General features: G+C 45.1%; 1 protein-coding gene across 2 annotated transcripts in view; it reads right to left on the reverse strand.

The window, feature by feature from the left end:
* The window catches only part of SHROOM3 (shroom family member 3), a gene marked incomplete at its 5' end in the record, with an annotated part of 281,625 nt that overhangs the window by 64,567 nt on the left and 199,155 nt on the right, over window positions 1-17,903 (reverse strand). The window lies entirely within an intron of this gene.

Consider the following 17,903-nt stretch of genomic DNA (forward strand, 5'->3'; position numbering starts at 1 on the left):
CACTGAACCGTACTGATTTCTTGTCATTTCAAGATTTGGGAGTCAGCGAGGAGTTTCCGTTTCTAGGCTCAAGTTCATCTTTACCTTAATTATACCTAAGCACCATCCCCTCCTGCACATCACTTCTCCCACCAAATTTAGGATTTCTGGCTTTGAGATTTCGTAGTCAATCTAGGTGGAAAACAGTCCTGGAATCAGTGGTGGGAAGCCTTTCGTCCCAATGACCCCCAAATTGGGATCCTCACTTGGCCCTTCTCTCCCCTTGCCAGTTATTGTATCTAGGCCTGTCTCCAAAATCACATTTTGTTCTACCTGCCTCAGGACAGACTGGCATCAGCCAAGGCTGCCACGCTTTGATCTCATCAGAATATGGTGCTACAAGGGTACCACGTGACTGGGGCAGGTTAGTCAAGCCTTTCCTTTTAAAGCTATGTGTACTTTCCCCTATGTCAAGAGTTATTCTCATAACTTTTCTAGAAGAACTACTATTTTAGCCCTATTTTAATATTTTAGCCCTATTTTCCAGGTGAACAAACGGAGACACTGAGAGGTGGTATATATCCTGGCCAAACCACACATGGAATCATACTCATTATGAAAATTACTGGCAACCTTCTTCTTCTTCCCAGTTTAGTAGTTTCACATTATGTCACAAATTCTGAAGGCCTTGGGACCACTAACCCAGATTTGGACAGAATAGGTAGAGAAGGGTGATGATGGAGCCATTAATTAAACATGTTACCAAATGAGCTTATTTTTACTTAAAAGATACTCAAAGCTACAGTGTTTTTACTTAACCAGTTAACTACCCTGATATTTTGAATTTAATTAAAAAAGGTCTGCTGCTTGTGTCTATAGACGCTTATGGCATACAAATGGTTAAAGACACCAAAAAACCCCCACAAAAAACAACAACACACCACAACAAAACCGAAATAAACAAAACCAACCAAACAACAACAACAAAAAACCCCACAACCCAACAACCAAAACAACATTGTAGAATGAATGAATGAAACAGCTTCAAACTAGAAAAATACAGAAACAGACTTCGATCTTATGGGGCTACTTCCAGATTTCTGAAAGGTATCACTCTCTCCTGGGTTATCCACAGTTGTCCTTCATGTTTGTGGTTTGGACATCGTTTTCTCCGGGTGCAGGCCAGGGGTAGCCTTTTGGAGAAATTCCTTTGGATTTACGCTGGGTGTATCTGTGTACTCATTATCATAATTTGCCCTATTTAAAGCCATGTTCTTGGTTTCCCGTGTGTCTTTTTTCTTTGTATCCTACTCCATGTCCATCATGCATGAAGCCGGACTTGCTGTCATCTCCCTATCCTGCCTCTAGTGTCATCGCCATAAGCTCCCAGCACCTGTCCCCTCAGTCTCCTAAAGTGCAGAAGGTCTATATTCCCGGCTTCTTGAGTGTCTGCAAGAAGTTTTTAAGAACTGATACTGGTGGGTATAGATTTCTGTTCTAAGGCTAACACAGCTGTTCTTCATTTTCTGGTGGCTGAGCATTTATCAAAAGTTTCACATTCTCAATAAATTGCTCTGTCTTTAAAATCCCCTTGTTCCTGTGACTGACCTTTTGGGACCTATATATTCAGACTTAACCCCTGGGTCACTGTCCCTTCATTACTCTCTCTCTCTCTCTTTTTTTTTTCTTTTTAATTCATTATGGACCATCGAGGAAGCTTGTTCTGTATCCCCTCAGGCCTGTATCCTATCTGGTGCTTTCCATCACAGGCATAACAAAACCGCTCTGGCTCTGGCTCACCCACTCTGGTCTGGCAGCTTGGTTATTACAGGAGGGTCATCCTTAACCCTTCATCCTTAACCATTCATCTGTGTCTCAGATCCGCGTCCATTTGTACCTCCCGTTTCTCTTGCTGCTGCTTTTTCTCACTTGATTTCCCCTGAAAGCACTTAAATGAATCCGCATGTATGACTTATTCCACTGGCATTCAGCATATTTCTGATTTTTTTCCTGAAACCGTAAGCTTCACTATCGGCAGATCTTAGCCAATGATTTCTATGTCAGCCTTGCACAAAGGCTGGAAAGGGGTGGGTAGGGAAAAAAGCCAAACTTTTAACCTCATACATATTTCATCTGTTCAGATTCACTTTAGGCTTCAACCCTCCCACCTACTGAAGCCTGTATCCCCTTGCCCAAGGGCCCTCATGCAAGGCCTTATAGTTAAACTGATAATAACTCCCCCACTGGAAGGGTTTGGTATTCTGTAAAACGCTCAGGGCCTGACTGGACATCCACTCTGATTAGGGGCAGGCTGTGTGATGTGTGTGAGCAACATGGATCTGGAGCCGCTGCTCAGGCTCCGGTTCAGGCTCTGTCACCTAGTAGTGTTTGACCTGGGGCAGCCTGCTTAACCCCCGTTTCCTTCTCCATAAAACAGGACAGTGGCACCTGCATCAAAGGGTAGCTGTGAGGCTTAAATGAACTGATATATGCAAAGCACTTAGAACAGTGCCTCACAATAAATGATAACTTCTTACCAATACAAAAGAAACTTACACTTATTAGGCACATGGTATGTACCAGATAGTGTGCCTCTAAACGTTATTCAGGTAATATTCTTATCATCTGAGACAGTGATGGTCCTCATTTTACAGATAAAAAAAGTGAAATGAAATAAAAGTAGAAAAAGTATGGCCAGATGCCACATCCGCTTCACTCCACTCCTCATTAAATGCCTCTGAGGAGAAGAACCAGGATCTGAATACTTCTCTTCTTAGCCACCAGCCACATGCCAAGCCATGCATGCCTGTCATTTCTTCCACATCTTCCTTTGCTCCTCATATGAAACCAAAAGATATGCATGAAAACAGAAGACCAGCAAATATACCAAAATGTTAGCTACCGGGTCCTAAGATTATGGGTGATATTTTTCTTCTCTTTTTCTGTATCTTACAAATTGTTCACAATGAACATTTATCATTTTAACTATCAGAAAAAGTAAATTAGCCTTATTTTCCCCCCCTAACTAGATGAGTCTGAGAGTCTACTTTCTCCATATTTTTAGAGGAAAGTCTTGGTCGGGAAATGGAAGTGGATGTAGGTATCCTAGGAGCCCATTTGAGCAGTGGAAAGACTTCACGCTGTGGCAGGATTTACTTTGGTAGTTTCTGCAAACACTGATTTTACTCTGGGAGCTTCTTCACTCCTTGGAGAGGAAGCAGGATTTCTCAGAAATCGGTATTAGCAGAGGGAGACGAAACCTCCCTGAGAAAATTTAGCCTCTGCCTTTCTGCTCTCGCCTCGCGTTCCCAGTGAACCATTACAATTCCTCATTTTAATATCGTACATCACAGCTTGAAAGCACCTTTTGCATATTATTGCATTTGGCCCTCATAGTCATCCTGAAGGGCAAGCAGAGCAGGTGTTATTTGTTCCCATTTAGCAGATGCAGACAGCCTCAGATGGGGGCAGTTACTTGCACAAGGTCAGGGCGTATCAGTTACATAGCTGGCATGGGAAGCCAGGGTCCCTAACTCTCGCTTCCACACTGTCTCTTGTATCATACTGCCTCTGGATTCTACAATCCTGAAAATCCATTGACACAGGTGGCAAACATTTAATACCAAAAGCTTCTTTAAAGGAAAAGCTTCTTCCAAAGAACGCGGAGTTATTGAGATTTAGATGGCACCTCTCTGTAACTGTAGATTGAGAGAAATGATGAGGCCAGTTTTCGACTGCCCCCATTCCCCCCCCTTACCCCTGCTACCCAGACTGCTTTCCTGCTCTTGACTCAGAAATTCTTAACACTGGTCACACTGCTGAAAATGATACAGTACATGTTTCATGCTCAGAGCCGACTTCTATACCCAGCTCAACCATCCATTCACTCAATCAACAATCATTAACAGTCAGCCATGGACCACACAATAGGTTAGGCATTGGGTTTGTAACCGCGGCAAAATAGACACAATCCCTCCCTCTGTAACATTACAAATTTATGGGGAGCACAGGCAAAATAACGGTACAAATATATAATTACAAATCATAACTGGTAGGGAGATAGAGCACATAGACAAGAAGAGTGTACTCAGGACGCCTCCCTCTCCTTTCCATCTACTTTCTTACATTGTATGTATGTTAATCTCCCTCCTCTCATGTGCCTCACAGAGAGCAGGCATCAGAGTAGCGGTCCCGGAAGTTGCAATCAGCTTATGGAGAGTTTTGAGCCAGGCCAGGTGCTAACTACTACCTCCACAGTTTATTGTAATCTTCACAACCAATCTCTAAGGTAGGTACTTTTATGCCATCACATCCCTGATTTACAACTGAGGAATCTGAGACTCAGAAGCAGAGGAAACTGCTCAAACTCTAGTGGAACAAGAACTGGCATCCAGATCTGGCTGATGGCAAACCCCGGGACCCTAAGGACTGTACAACACAGGTGACCCTTGAACAACACGGGTTTGAATTGTACTTATGTGCAGAGTTTTTCAATAAATGTATTTTCTCTTTCTTATGATTTTCTTAATTACATTTTTTTCTCTGGCTTACTTTATTGTAATACTAGAGGCCTAGCACACGAAATCATGCATGGGTAGGGTCCCTAGGCCTATCCTGCGATCAGAGCCATCTTCTGCCCACCCCGGTTCCCCATTCGCCATCTGGTGATCTATCAGAGCCTGTGGGCTGGGGGGAGGGACCAAGAGGTTGGCCATTCCACCCACTCGCCAGTCCCACCCACCCCGGTTGGTTCCCCGTGGTTCCCCCGTTGGCCATCCAGCTATTGGAGCCTGCGGGCTTGGGGGAGGGACCGAGAGGTGGTCAATGCACCTCATAGCGACTGGTCAATTGGTCTATAGTTCAGGAGCTATTATCATTCAATCAAAGTGGCCAACCTGCAAGAGACCAATAGGGAAGTCACCTAACGGGTGTGTCAGGATGGTGGTGTAAGGATGGGCCCTTTCATTTCTTAAAAAGGGAAACTGCCCATGTCCCCTGGGGGCACAATGGGTCTGTGGGAGCCAGCATTTCGCTCCTGCATTTCTACTTGCAAATAAGTTGCTCCTGCCCTAGACTGCCTAGAGAAGAGGGGTGGGCACTGAAGACGTAAATGGAGACTGCCATTCATTGAGAAAGCAGGTCCCTAGCTAAATCTGGCATCAGCTAAGGAATCTCAGCAAAACTGAACTCACCCCCTTGTTGTGAGGGAGGCCTTAATCCTCACTTTGCCCAAGAGGATTACTGGGTCTTAGAAAGAAGCTCACATGCATTTTTTTAAGAAAAGCTCGTGCCAGCTGCATTTATGTCCACAATATGCAAGATTCGTTCTGCTTTTTAGGGTAGATAATAGACATTCCATGCTATTTAAATGCCCCCAAATCTCATACCTAAAAGTTTCCAACCTTTGCTATCACCCAAAGCAGGAATCTTGCCGTCTCCCAAGCTTTCCCCCAGCTGTTGCTTTATATTCTTTGGGAGCACAGTTTACATGGAGGGCAAGGTACCAAAATGCAGCCCATTTGTGAAAATGTAATTGTTTGAGGTTTACAATATACCTTTTCAAGGTGCTTGTAATTATGGTTCCATGGACTGAATTTTTACATATCTCCATCATTTTCCCTTTCCTTTTGTTACTATAGGATTAGTGTAACACAGTCTAGAGTTCTGTGGGTTTTTTGTTTTTGTTTTAAATCCTGTAGGTCCTTATTCATCCCAACACTACCTTATCCTCTCCAGAGGAATTCTGGACCCACTGACATATATAATACGAAAGTGGGACTGACAAATTCTGTGTCTTTAGCATGGCACTCACAAAACATCATTTAAAATTATTATAAATTTGGCATCTGTGTTGAGCTTTACAATTTACAAAGTATTTTTACCTAACAATTTTAATCCTCATAACAACCCTATGAAGTATTGTCTCCCTCTCACAGAAATGGAAACCAAGGCACAGGGAATTTAAATAAGTTGCTCAAGATCACAAAGAAAGTGGTAAAGCCAGGACCCAACCTCCAAATGGTGAACATCACATCACTTAAGGGCTTAGTGAGATATTGGAGGACTGGACAATCTTTAAAAAAACAGAGTCAGTCACCTTGTCCCAGGAAGAGCACAGCAATTTGTTCAGTAGTCTTCCTCAGGAGTGATGATTTGTGGTGGTTTCTAACTACTTCTTACCCGGGCTGCTTAATTTCCACCTGTAGTTAGAATTCCTGTGTTAACTCTGGGGCCAATTGGACTGCAAATGAGAAGGAATTTAAGCCTCGTCTAGCAGTATCTCAGGAGACAGCTTCAAGACAAACTCTTGGCTAGTTGTGTTCTCATCTTGAGCCTCGAGTCCCCATGCAATCCCCAGTTCTCAGGGCTTCCCTTTGATACCAATTTCCCTCCAGACTGGAGCCTGGCCTTGTTAATGTTCAATAACTCACAAACAGGTGGTATTGAGAGCAAATGGCCAGGGAAGGCAGGTAGAGAGGTTTTATCTACAGGGCAGAGCAGGCCCTTCCCCCTGCACTAGGCACTAACACAGAAGGGTTGGGCATCAGGCAGGAGTTTGTCAGGTCCTGGGGCGGCCAAGCCAGGCCAGGCCAGCCTAGGCAGGAAATACTCTGTGAGCTGTGCATCACCTCTTGTCCCCCCTCCCACTGCAACCCCAACACACCAAGCATGGGAAAGGCACAGAACCCATGACACAGTGAGGGTAGTGGGCTGTGACCCCAAGTCACGCATCCAGCTGCAGATCCAGCTACAGATCGGTGGCCTTCGGCCCAGCCAGCCCTGGCTCAGTAGGGGAGGCGGTCTCTTCTCACTATGGCATTCCAGCTGCTAGTGGTGAAGAGGTAACCATGGGAACCATCACAAAGAGCTTAAAGTTGAGGAAAGAGGCTGGAGGCGACAGGGAGGCAGAGAGGGACTTCAAATGACAATCCTGCAAGTCTAACTTTAGCCATGCACATCGATGTTGAGTCCGAATAAGAGACAAGTGGAGCCTGCACACGGTGAAGCAGCTTCGAAAGGTCAGAGACAACCACAGAGCTAAGACCTTCATAGGACCTTTACCAGCTTTCTTCTTCCTCCTTCAGCCAGCAGAGCCCTCAAAGAATTCTGTCTGCCAGTAATTTTGCCCTGAGATGATGGGGGTCACTTGGATGGACAGAACTTCAAATACACACAGTCACATTCCTTCAAATGCAGAGCTGCGTGACCAAAGGGGGTCCCCCCTTTCCCTCTAGCATCGTTCAGTCCATCGCCTCCAACAGCACCGCCTTGCATGCTGGGGGCTTCTCTGATGGGTCTGTAAACAGACCTGCACCCCTTGGGGCTGAGGAAGGGATCCTGAGACGGGCTGTCTAGCCGCACTGCAAGGAGAGGCTGGGGTGTCCAGAATGCTGGTACAGAGCCTCTTAGTGGGACCCGGTGAAAGGGCTCAGATCTAAACAGGAAATCATGTCTGTATATTTAACCACATCCCCCCACACACCTCCCCCCCCCCCCCCCCCCGGGATCTACGCATTACTTTAATAAACGGCCAAGGTGACTTCTTAAGTCTTCATCACATCGATAGAGTTCTCCACCTACCACCTAGGACTTACTTTCATTTTTATCTATTTATTTTGTTAATCCTCACCCGAGGATATTCTTCCCATTGATTTTGAGAGGGGGGGAGAGACACACAGGGAGAAACATCGATGTGAGAGAGACACATCGACTGACCTGCAACCGAGGCATGCGGCCCTGAATGGAAGAGAACCCTGGACCTTTCAGTCCGAGGGCCGATGCCCTATCCACTGAGCCAAACCGGCTGGGGCTGGGATTTATATTTTTACTTAAAGTTTTCTTAAAGCTCGGGTTTCACCAGAATCTGGGAGTTGAGGAAATGCCAGTGGAAATAGGGAATATCCTGGGTCAACAGTTTACTTTGCCTCGGACTATGCCAGGGTTCGGGGACACATTCCTCCCCTTGGCGTCCTTGTGGAAACCAAGATAATATGGCATCTATGTCAGTCCCTAAATGGGCTTCACAAAGTCTAGGCCAACCTAAGAAGCCATCCGGTTCTCCACATTTTTGTTCACCAATTGACTTCTTAATTGGAGTCTCTGGGGCAGGGGGTGAAGGAGAATGTCAGAGAGTCAGTGACAGGCGGAATTTTGAGGGTTGGGGGAAGAATGTGACAAGTTCATTAGCGCCTCTCCTGCAAACATGCGTCCACCCACCCCCAAAGCAATAAGGTACTAAGTAGACCCATAACCATTTAAGAACACACTCAGGAGTCATCAATTCCTCCACCACCAGTGTTCACTTGCAGGCAGCCCAAAAAGGAGGGAGGGTATTTGTCAATGTTCCTTTCTCCTTGCAGTTATTAAATAAAAAATAATTTTACCTAAAAGAAAAAACTAACTGACATCTATTATGAACCTCCTCTGGTGAGAGGCAAGGTCTTGTTAGGTTCCAATCCTGGCACCTCCATGCCTAACCTCAGCTGTGTTGGTTTCCTCACCTTTAAAAGCAGATAGTAATAGTGCCTACCTCATAGGAGGGTGAGGAAGAAACAAGTTTCAGACGGTTCGCCCCTCTTAGCAAATACTCAATACACATTGGAAGTTAACACCCACCAGGTGTTAAGCTAGTTATCTTTACATGTATTTTGTCACTTAATCCTTATAACAGCCTTCATCTGCTAAGTATTAATAGCTCTGTGAAGGTATTTTTATCACCGTTTGGCAGATGCGGAAACTCGGATTTAAGGAATTTAAGAACTTAACCTAAATTGCTCGTAGGTGGTGGAACTCAGATGCTAACCTAAGTCATCCTGGCTCCACAGTCCAAGACCTTCCCATGACACTAAATTGCCTTTGTACATAAGGTCATTTTGTTGTTGCTGCTGTTATCTTGAGTAATGAATACCAAGAGAACACATTAGCAAAAGACTCTGGTGTTTAAGAAAATAGTGTCAATGAAAAAGAACCAGGATTTTAAACTTCCACAATAAGCAAGAGGCTTTAAAAAAAAAAAAGACGGGCCCTAAACGGTTTGGCTCAGTGGATAGAGCGTCAGCCTGCGTACTCAAGGGTCCCAGGTTCGATTTTGATCAAGGGCATGTACTTTGGTTGCAGACACATCCCCAGTAGGGAGTGTGCAGGAGGCAGCTGATGGATGTTTCTCTCTCATCGATGTTTCTAACTCTATCCCTCTCCCTTCCTCTCTGTAAAAAAATCAATAAAATATGTTAAAAAAAAAAAGATGGGGGTGAGGGGTGGGGGGAGACAACCCTCTGCCCTGACAAATATTTCAAGAGAAATGGATATACATTTATACTAAGTCAAGGCAGGGCGTCTATGAATCCTTGAGTGTAAAACAGGGGTCCTCAAACTTTTTAAACAGGGGGCCAGTTCACTGTCCCTCAGACCGTTGGAGGGCCGGACTATAGTTTAAAAAAAAACTATGAACAAATTCCTATGCACACTGCACATATCTTATTTTGAAGTAAAAAAACAAAACGGGAACAAATACAATATTTGTATTTGCATGTGGCCCGCGGGCCGTAGTTTGAGGACCCCTGGTGTAAAATATCTTCCTATTCATCACTGAATTCCAGAGGCCATTAAAATGTTCTCAGTAAATGGTTCATGTTTACTGAATGAATTAAACCAACCCAACAACAAAATGCCTCTGCTGGAGCTGGCAAAGTATGGGAAACATCTTTGGCAAACACTTTTTGAACTAAATAATAACTGAAGTTTGACCAGCTGGTGTGGCTCAGTGGTTGAGCGTCGACCTATGAATCAGGAGGTCATGGTTCGATTCTCGATTAGGGCACATGCCTGGGTTGCTGGCTTGATCCCCAGTGTGGGGAGAGTAAGAGGCAGCTGAGCAATGATTCTTTCTCATCATTGATCTTTCTATATCTCTCTCCCTTTCCCTTCCTCTTGAAATCAATAAAATATTTGAAAAAAAATTGAAGCTTAATAGATTAAGTAAACTCCTGTATTTTATTTATCACTCTGTCCAAAGTATTTTGCTGAAAATTCAAGTTGTATAATTATAAAAAAAATTATAATTTTTTTTAAAAAGCACAATATTAGTTTGATGCAGAGATCAATAGTTGTTTTCCACCTTTGGAAGAAAATATAATATGTAACCCTTTCACCTAGGTTCCCAGAGGATGATGTGAGCCTAGTTTGGGAGTTCAGCTTCAACTAGTATCCTTAAATCAGTCGTCAAAAACTCCCTATTTCCTGGGCTGCCTTCTACACAGTAAATGTTTGCCGGGTGGGTATTTCTTCTCTTTGGGATTTACTTGTGCTGTCAAAGCAAAGCCCCCGTGGTATTTTGACCAGGTAGGCAAGAACTATAAATTTAAATTCCCTACAACCTCAAAAAAGGACCCATTAAAAAAGAAGATACACATAATGCTCAGGCTATCATCCATCCACCTATCTATCTATCTATCTATCTATCTATCTATCTATCTATCTAGAAGCCTAACCAACGGTTACGACCGGAAGAGCTGGAATGACTGGTCGACCAGTTGCTATGATGCGCACTGACCACCAGGGGGCAGACACTCAATGCAGGAGCTGCCAGTGTGCTCCCACAGCCAACCTCCCGTGGCCCCTTCCCCCCCTCCTCCCCCCCACCAGCCAACCTCCTGCGGTCCCTCCCTGCAGCTGGCCGACCCCCCCCCCCCAAACTGGCCAGCCAACCTTCTGCAGTCCCTCCCCCCTGCCAGCTGACCCCCCGCCCCCCCCCCCCCCCCCGCCATAGGCCCCAATTGCAGGCCAGACTGAGGGACTCTAGTTGATTAATATGTTTCAAAGTCCTTGGTAATATTAAATAAGATGGCTTTCACAAAAAGTACATTTTATCATCAACACCGAAACCACATATTATATTTATCACAGTGCATGATTAGCTGACATTTATTGAGTTCTGACTAAGCTGAACACTTTCATTATCTAACTTAATCCTCACAATAACCCTATGACGATGTTTTATTGCTGTCCAATGGCTTCAGGCTCAGAGGCATTTAACAACTTGCCCAAGGTTAATATTCACCTAGAGACAGAGATGGGATGTGTACCCTTGTCTATCTCTAGGACCCAAGCTGTTCTAATTGTATCTATGCTTTGCATACAATAAAATGCATAGGTCTAAAGTGTTTGGTTCAATGGCTTTTGATCATTGTGGGTATTTATATAACCATAACTAAAAAAAAGACATAGCACATTTCCACAGCCCCAGAAAATCTCTTCTGTTTTCCAGTCAATCCTCCCACCCCCAGAGGCAAGCACCATCTGCAGTCATAGATTAGTTCTGCCCATTCTAGTACTTCAGAAATAGAATTGCTTCTGTCTCTAGATTCTTTCAGTTTAACACAATGGTTCTGGGATTCATCCAGGTGTTCATTCCTTTTGATTACTGCGTAAGCATTTCATTGTATGGATGTACCACAGTTTATCCATTTTCCTGTTGATGAACCTTGGGAGGTTTCCAGTTGTTGACAATTATAAGGCTGTTATGAACATTCTTTGTAAGTCATTTTGTGCACATTTGTTTTCCTCTATCTTGGGTAAACATCTAGGTGTGGAAATGGTGGGTCATGGGTTTGGTGTCTGTTTAACTTACAACAAACCTAAGTTCTTAACTCTGTACTCTCTTCCTCAGAAATGCCCTAGTCCGTGGTAGCCACATGCGGCTCTTTGGCCCCTTGAGTGTGGCTCTTCCTAAGCCTTAGGAGTACCCTAATTAAGTTAATAACAATGTACCTACCTATACAGTTTAAGTTTAAAAAATCTGGCTCTCAAAAGAAATTTCAATCGTTGTACTGTTGATATTTGGCTCAGTTGACTAATAAGTTTGCCGACCACTGCCCTGGCTTATTAACATGTTTGATTTCCCCTCTTCTGTAACAAGTTCCCTGAGGGCAAAGGTCCCATTTCCAGTTCCTGGGCTGCCTCCTACAGAGTAAATGTTTGCTGAACAAATGAAATGACCATTTTGTTCATACTGTATTCCTGTTCCTTCTGTAGGCGTTACTATAGCAAGAGGAAATATGCTTGGCATGCACGGAAACATGACAAGCTGGAGGGGGTGAAGTGGAGGCACTGCTCAACTCATTCAAGCAAGGTGACAAACTGTCCAGCCAGGAGCCGCGTGGCTTCCCACTTTCTTTTCGACAGGACCTTTCCTAGAGAGTGAACCCCTCCCAGAGATCCTGCAGGAAGAAAGAGGGTGGCTGCTCCCGATCAAGTGACACTATGGGAAGGGAGGTAGGTGTCACTGCAATTGAGGTCACACAGTGGTTAGAATTACAGGATACTTCTGGCGAACAGGAGGGCAGAGGAAGCAGCAAGCCACGAAACGCTGACCTTCTGAATGAAGCCAGCAACACAGCAGCACTGCTGGAGCCCAGGGAACAGCCTCCCACAGAAGTTACAGAGACACTTGGTTTTGGTAAAAGTGCCACATGGCTTCTACATTGAAAATGAAAAGTCAAGAATGCATTTTGAGGAGAAAGTAAAATGTTAATGTCAAAAGTAGAGAAAGGTCTCAGGGATACAACATCCTTAGCTCAGAGGTTTTTCATGCTACACCCCTTCCTGCCCAATTGAGGCAGAACTTTTAATCCCCATGAATCAATTCATTCATTTACTTTAAATCACAGAACTTACACTGTATTCAACCTATAACTTCTTAGAAGGTAATGGAATCATTACTGATATTCTATTCATCAACAGAAAAGGTTGGACAAGTCCTAAGGGTAATTTTAACTCTCTTACCAAAAATATAAAAGGAATATTTGTTTTACATAAATCAAAACAGGACATTGCCTCATACTGGACTCAGATGCTATGGGGCAATTGTTTTCTTTGGTCCCAGGTTATGGAGGACTGAAATAAGTTTATGATTCCTCCATGTGGATCCTGATAGGGGACCTAGTCTTCCTTTATCCAGGCAGAGCTGCACTGAAGCCATCCTAGACAGATGGATGTTTATTCTATTCTCAAAATCTCCAGGGAAGAGAATTCTCTACAACATCCCTTGGTAACCTTCTCCAGGGTTTTATCAAGCACACGGTGAGGAAGTTCTGATGTAGAAACCAATAAAAATATTAACTCTATGAGCCTAGCTCCAAGCACTGGGAAGAAGGATGTATTAGCTTGGGCACTTTGCCTTTCATGGTAGAGAGACGTATTTACAAAACAAGCTACGCAAACAGAAACCATTTGTCAGGAACAGATGTGGGGAGTTGGTTCAAGAGGAACTGCCACAATAAATTCTGTTCCATGTGAATAAGTTATTGTTGGTTATAACATTTTTTTAAAGTACAAATTTACTTCCTTGTCAATGACTAGATTTAGTGCCTGGCCAGGTTTGTTCGCAATTTAAAAAAAAAAAAAAAAATGTCCCTAGCTCAAAGTTTTCAAATGCCTGGGCTTCTGTGTAAAACGAGGCCTTAGCAAACAGAACATAAATGTTATTGTTAAGGATGACTTTACTTCTTTCTCATTTCTGTATATTCTACCTTTTACCATCCGGGGAAAAAAAGATATCTTAAAAGACAAAAATTGCCATCAGAATTAATTAAAATGCAAAACAACTTCTTGTGAAATGATTTGGGGGAAGATTTAGCCATTGGTCTGACCATCATGCTTTTGATTGAAAATGATCACTTAACTAGCCTGTCCATCTTAACAATAGAAATAGAAAAATATTTCCTGTTGCACCTGGTATCTCACTGCCATCTCTCCATGGAGATTTCATGCATGAGGGCAACCATTGGCTGCCAGTCCAAAAGTGCACCACCACCGCACTAGGATCTGAACGCAAACAACAAACCGGTAATGCTAAAGTACACGAGAGAAAGGGACCGACACACCCCACCCGCCCCCGCCCCCGCCCCCACAGGATGCTCCATGGACTGAAATTTCATAAGCTCTCATCCTTCAGCCAGGCACGTGTCCGGTATAATTTCATTTCCATGATTTAAGTGTCCCTACATGACCATGAAAAACACCTTTAAAAAATCTGCTTTAAGATCTGCAACAAGTGAGGGGGGAAGGAGGGGGGGGGAAGGGGCAGGCACGCCCTTCCCAGCACATTTGGGGCCTTTCCTACAGAAACGAATCCAGTACAATGAAGAAAGTTAGGTCGTTCTGAACTCAGTGGGAGCCCTCGTGGGCAGCCATTTATCAAAATTAAAACATTTCACAGGTCATTTCTTCTGAAAAGTGTTCTTGCTGTCAATAATCGGCAATTACGTTCTTCTTGGCGCAGCAGTTTCTGCCTCCCTAGTAAAAACCCAAGGCCCAGGGCGTCCGGAGACCCTCGGAGCGGAGCGCGCCACCTGCCCCGCGCCGGGCCGGCCACCCATCCTCGCAGACCCGGTCTCCAAGTCGCCGCCGGGACCGAAATAGAAACCCTTTTAGAAAGCAGGCGGCGGGACACCCTCCCTCCCTCCCTCCCTGGCAGCAGTGTGCCCCGGCCGGCCGCGCCCGCCGCCGGCCCCGGGAAGCGGACCCCGCCCCGCACTCACCACCGCCGCTCGCGGGACTCCAGGCCGACGCCAAGTTCAAACCTCGCCGGCGCGCGGTGGAGGCGGCGCGGGGCATGGCCGGCGGGGCTCGGCGGCGCTCAACAATGGGGGGCTCGGCCGCGCCCAGAGCCTCCGCGCCGGGCTCCAGCGGCTGCGGCTACGGCTACGGCGGGCGCGGGGCGCGCAGCTCGGCGGCCTGAATCCGGGCTCCGGAGACCCGGGGGGTGCGGGGCGCCGACGGCCACGCCTCCCCGCCGCGGGGGCGCACCGGCGGGGCCGCGCGCTCGGCGCTCGCCACCAGGTAATCCCACAGGCAGCCTCGGCGATTGGCCCGCGCTCCGGCCGGCATTTGCATGCCAATGGCAGGGAGGGCTCCCCGCGGTTTGAAAACCGAGTCCGGGCGGGACGCGGCAGGCTCCCCGCGGGTCCTCCCCGTCCCGACGCACACACGGCCAGTCCCTTCCTCACCGGGTCGCAGTCACAAAGGTGCCTAACTCTTCCCCCGCCGCTTCCGAAATGGGGAGGAATCCCAAAAAGCAAAACACCAACTTTAAGAAGCCCGCGCTCGCTTTTCGGGGGCTCTACAGTTAGCAATTGATCAAATGAAGCATGAATGAAGCAAGGTAAAAAGTTCACAGCTTAAAAAAAAAAAGCTCACATTACAAGGAAAATAGCCATCCCTTTTCTCCTTATGTCCTCTTTCCAGTGGGAGTCACCGGGAGAGACTGGGGTCGCCGCTGACCGGGTGAACCTGTTGAAACCTTCCTTCCAGCCCTTTGGTTTCCTTGAGCATCATCTCTAGACGAGAGACAGGTGATTGGTTCAGGGGTCGCGACGGTGATCCTTGGGGAGATACTGGATTCAGTTTTGGAAACTTTGGGGTCTTAGACACAGTTATATCTGTTTTGCATTTCTGATCAGGGTGCCCAGTTATTCTTAAGGAAGGTGGGGTGCTATTTTCATTTCATCTTTCTTCAAAGGCTCTTCCAGCCTCTTTCAATGGAGGTAAGAATTCCCCCCCCCTCCCCCCCCACCTCAGAGAGTACCTGTCTTAATGACTTTCATATGTCAGCTGCAGAAATTAAAATGACTAGAAGATTTGAAAGTGGCTTTATTCTTAATCCTGTAGAATCTCTGTTGTTAAAAATCTCAGGTTCCATATTTAAGGCAATAAATATCCATATAGACACACAAAAAAGAGAATGCCTAATTAGGTAGGAATAAGAAAACTCAGTTCCCCTACAGTTGATCCCACTTGTCTTTACTTGGCTGTGCAACCACTAAATAAACCTCTTTACTGATATTTTCATGGGCAGGCTCTACCCCACCCCGTACAGTATTATCCCCCTTAAAATGGTATTTTATTTTCAACGGTATCACAAGCACATACAAACCCATACACACACTTGTGACACAGTCAGTGGGGTTCCTGCACACATGCTTGTTAGGCATGGGAAGCAGGGAGGCTAATGTTGACTGTCCTAGTGGGAATCCAGTGTTGGGGGAAGGCAGGTGATGTGCAAAACTGACACTTTAAAGAAGCCGTCAGCCCTTACAGTTTAGAAAGGCACTGTGCACTCTCTCACACTGTGGAGGGAATAAGTCTTCGCCGAGGACCAGGCAGAGCTCTGGAAGCAGAGACGGTAAGACCTCGGGCCTGCTGCTGCTTCATCTTGTTTCCTCAGCGCTCAGGGTCAGGTGAGCTCCCATACGGGTGGACCAGATCCCCCTGTTCCTGTGTGAAGCATCACTTCAAATTGATGCTTGAAAACACACGTTGGGTTCAAATCTAAGCTCACACACAGCCTGTATTATACCAGTGAAACCCATCATTGGGCTGCCATTGTACCACAGGCTCTGGGAATTACTTTTTACTTGGACCTGTAGCTTAGAAGCATCATCAGATTTTTGTAGGTGAAAGGAAAACAGCCTGTCTTGTGGGATCAAAGGTGAGAATGGAAATGAAGAAATCTCCACAGCAATACAAAGTTATGCGAACATCTCTCTCCGTGAGCGAGGGGCAAGACATATAGTGTGCTTCCTTTTTTAAGTGGGCATTTGGTTTTAATGTGAACATTACATAACTTCTAATGTGATATTCACTTTAATAAGTACTTTAACTTTTTGAACAACTCACAGCAAAATGTAAAAAATAAGTGAACAACCATACTAGTAAATAAAATCTTAAAACAGAAATTTAAAGTAAGAAAAGACATGTAAGATCATGCCAAACCTGAGAAATAATTTATTTCATGAAGTGGTGATTGTAACATAAAGGGGGAAAACACTATCATTTCTTTCATTTTTTTTTCAGGGTAGGTCTTTACTTAACATCATCAATAGGTTTTGTGACTTTAAGCAAAACAACATTTAACAAAACCAATTTGACTGTAGGCTTATGGATATAAACAAGAATTCAGTTCCTGTAGCATCTCATTAAAGATATAACAAAATGACATTATTTGAGGACCTGATGCATTTAGTCTTTTCAATCATCTTTTATCCTCCATCACGGTCCTTTCCCATAAATGGCCCAGCGAGCCCCTGGTCCTCTGAGCTCACGCCTTCCTCACCCTCTCTCCTTATGAAAAGCATTTGCTGTTTCTGGCAACTGGCTCATATGCACAAGAGCACCTCAATGTTTTCTATTGTTCTTTGTGGCCGCAGGATTAAGTTCCCGGGTGAAAGGCCGTTAGGCAACCTGGCTGTTATCCAGAAATCTACTTGGACTCTTACAGAGGTCAGAACCCAAGGAAAAGGCGGCAGGACTAGGTTGGTGAAAGTTCACTCACTCTTTGGGCCACTGCACATGTTAGTACAGCTCTCAATTGCAGTGCAGATGGCCTGTGGGCCAGGTTTAGCAGCCTGGTCAAAACTTTATCGGACTAACAGAAGCAAACAGGAAGAAGAAAACAACAACAAAACTAGCAGAAGAAAACTCCAAGGGATAGCTTCAGAGGGTGAAGGCAGTCAGCAAGCTTTTGTCCTCACGGGAGCACAGGAGACAAGGACATGTTCAGTGCTGTGGGGAGCAATGATATTTGTTATCAGAGGGATTTCTGTAATGTGGAATAAAAAGGCTTTCAGGCAAAAATGTAATAGAAGGGTGTAAAATTCCAGAAGTTATCTGATTTATAAAACACCATCTTGGATGACAATGTCTAGAAGGTAAATAAAAAGTCGTAGGGCATCTACCAGGACCTCATCAGTCATGGAAACCAGCTTCACAAAAGAAGCCTACAGGAACACATCAAAGATGACATGAAATCATTCAAAGGGAAACTTGAAGAACAGAGACCAGAAAAAGTAAAGCCTTGTATGACAGGGGCTGCAGAACAGATCGATCACATCTTTGCCAGTTTCAAAACCGACCACTTCTTTATT

Source organism: Myotis nattereri (genome assembly GCF_964212035.1).
Source record: "Myotis nattereri genome assembly, chromosome: 1".
NCBI classification, from domain to species: Eukaryota; Metazoa; Chordata; class Mammalia; order Chiroptera; family Vespertilionidae; genus Myotis; species Myotis nattereri.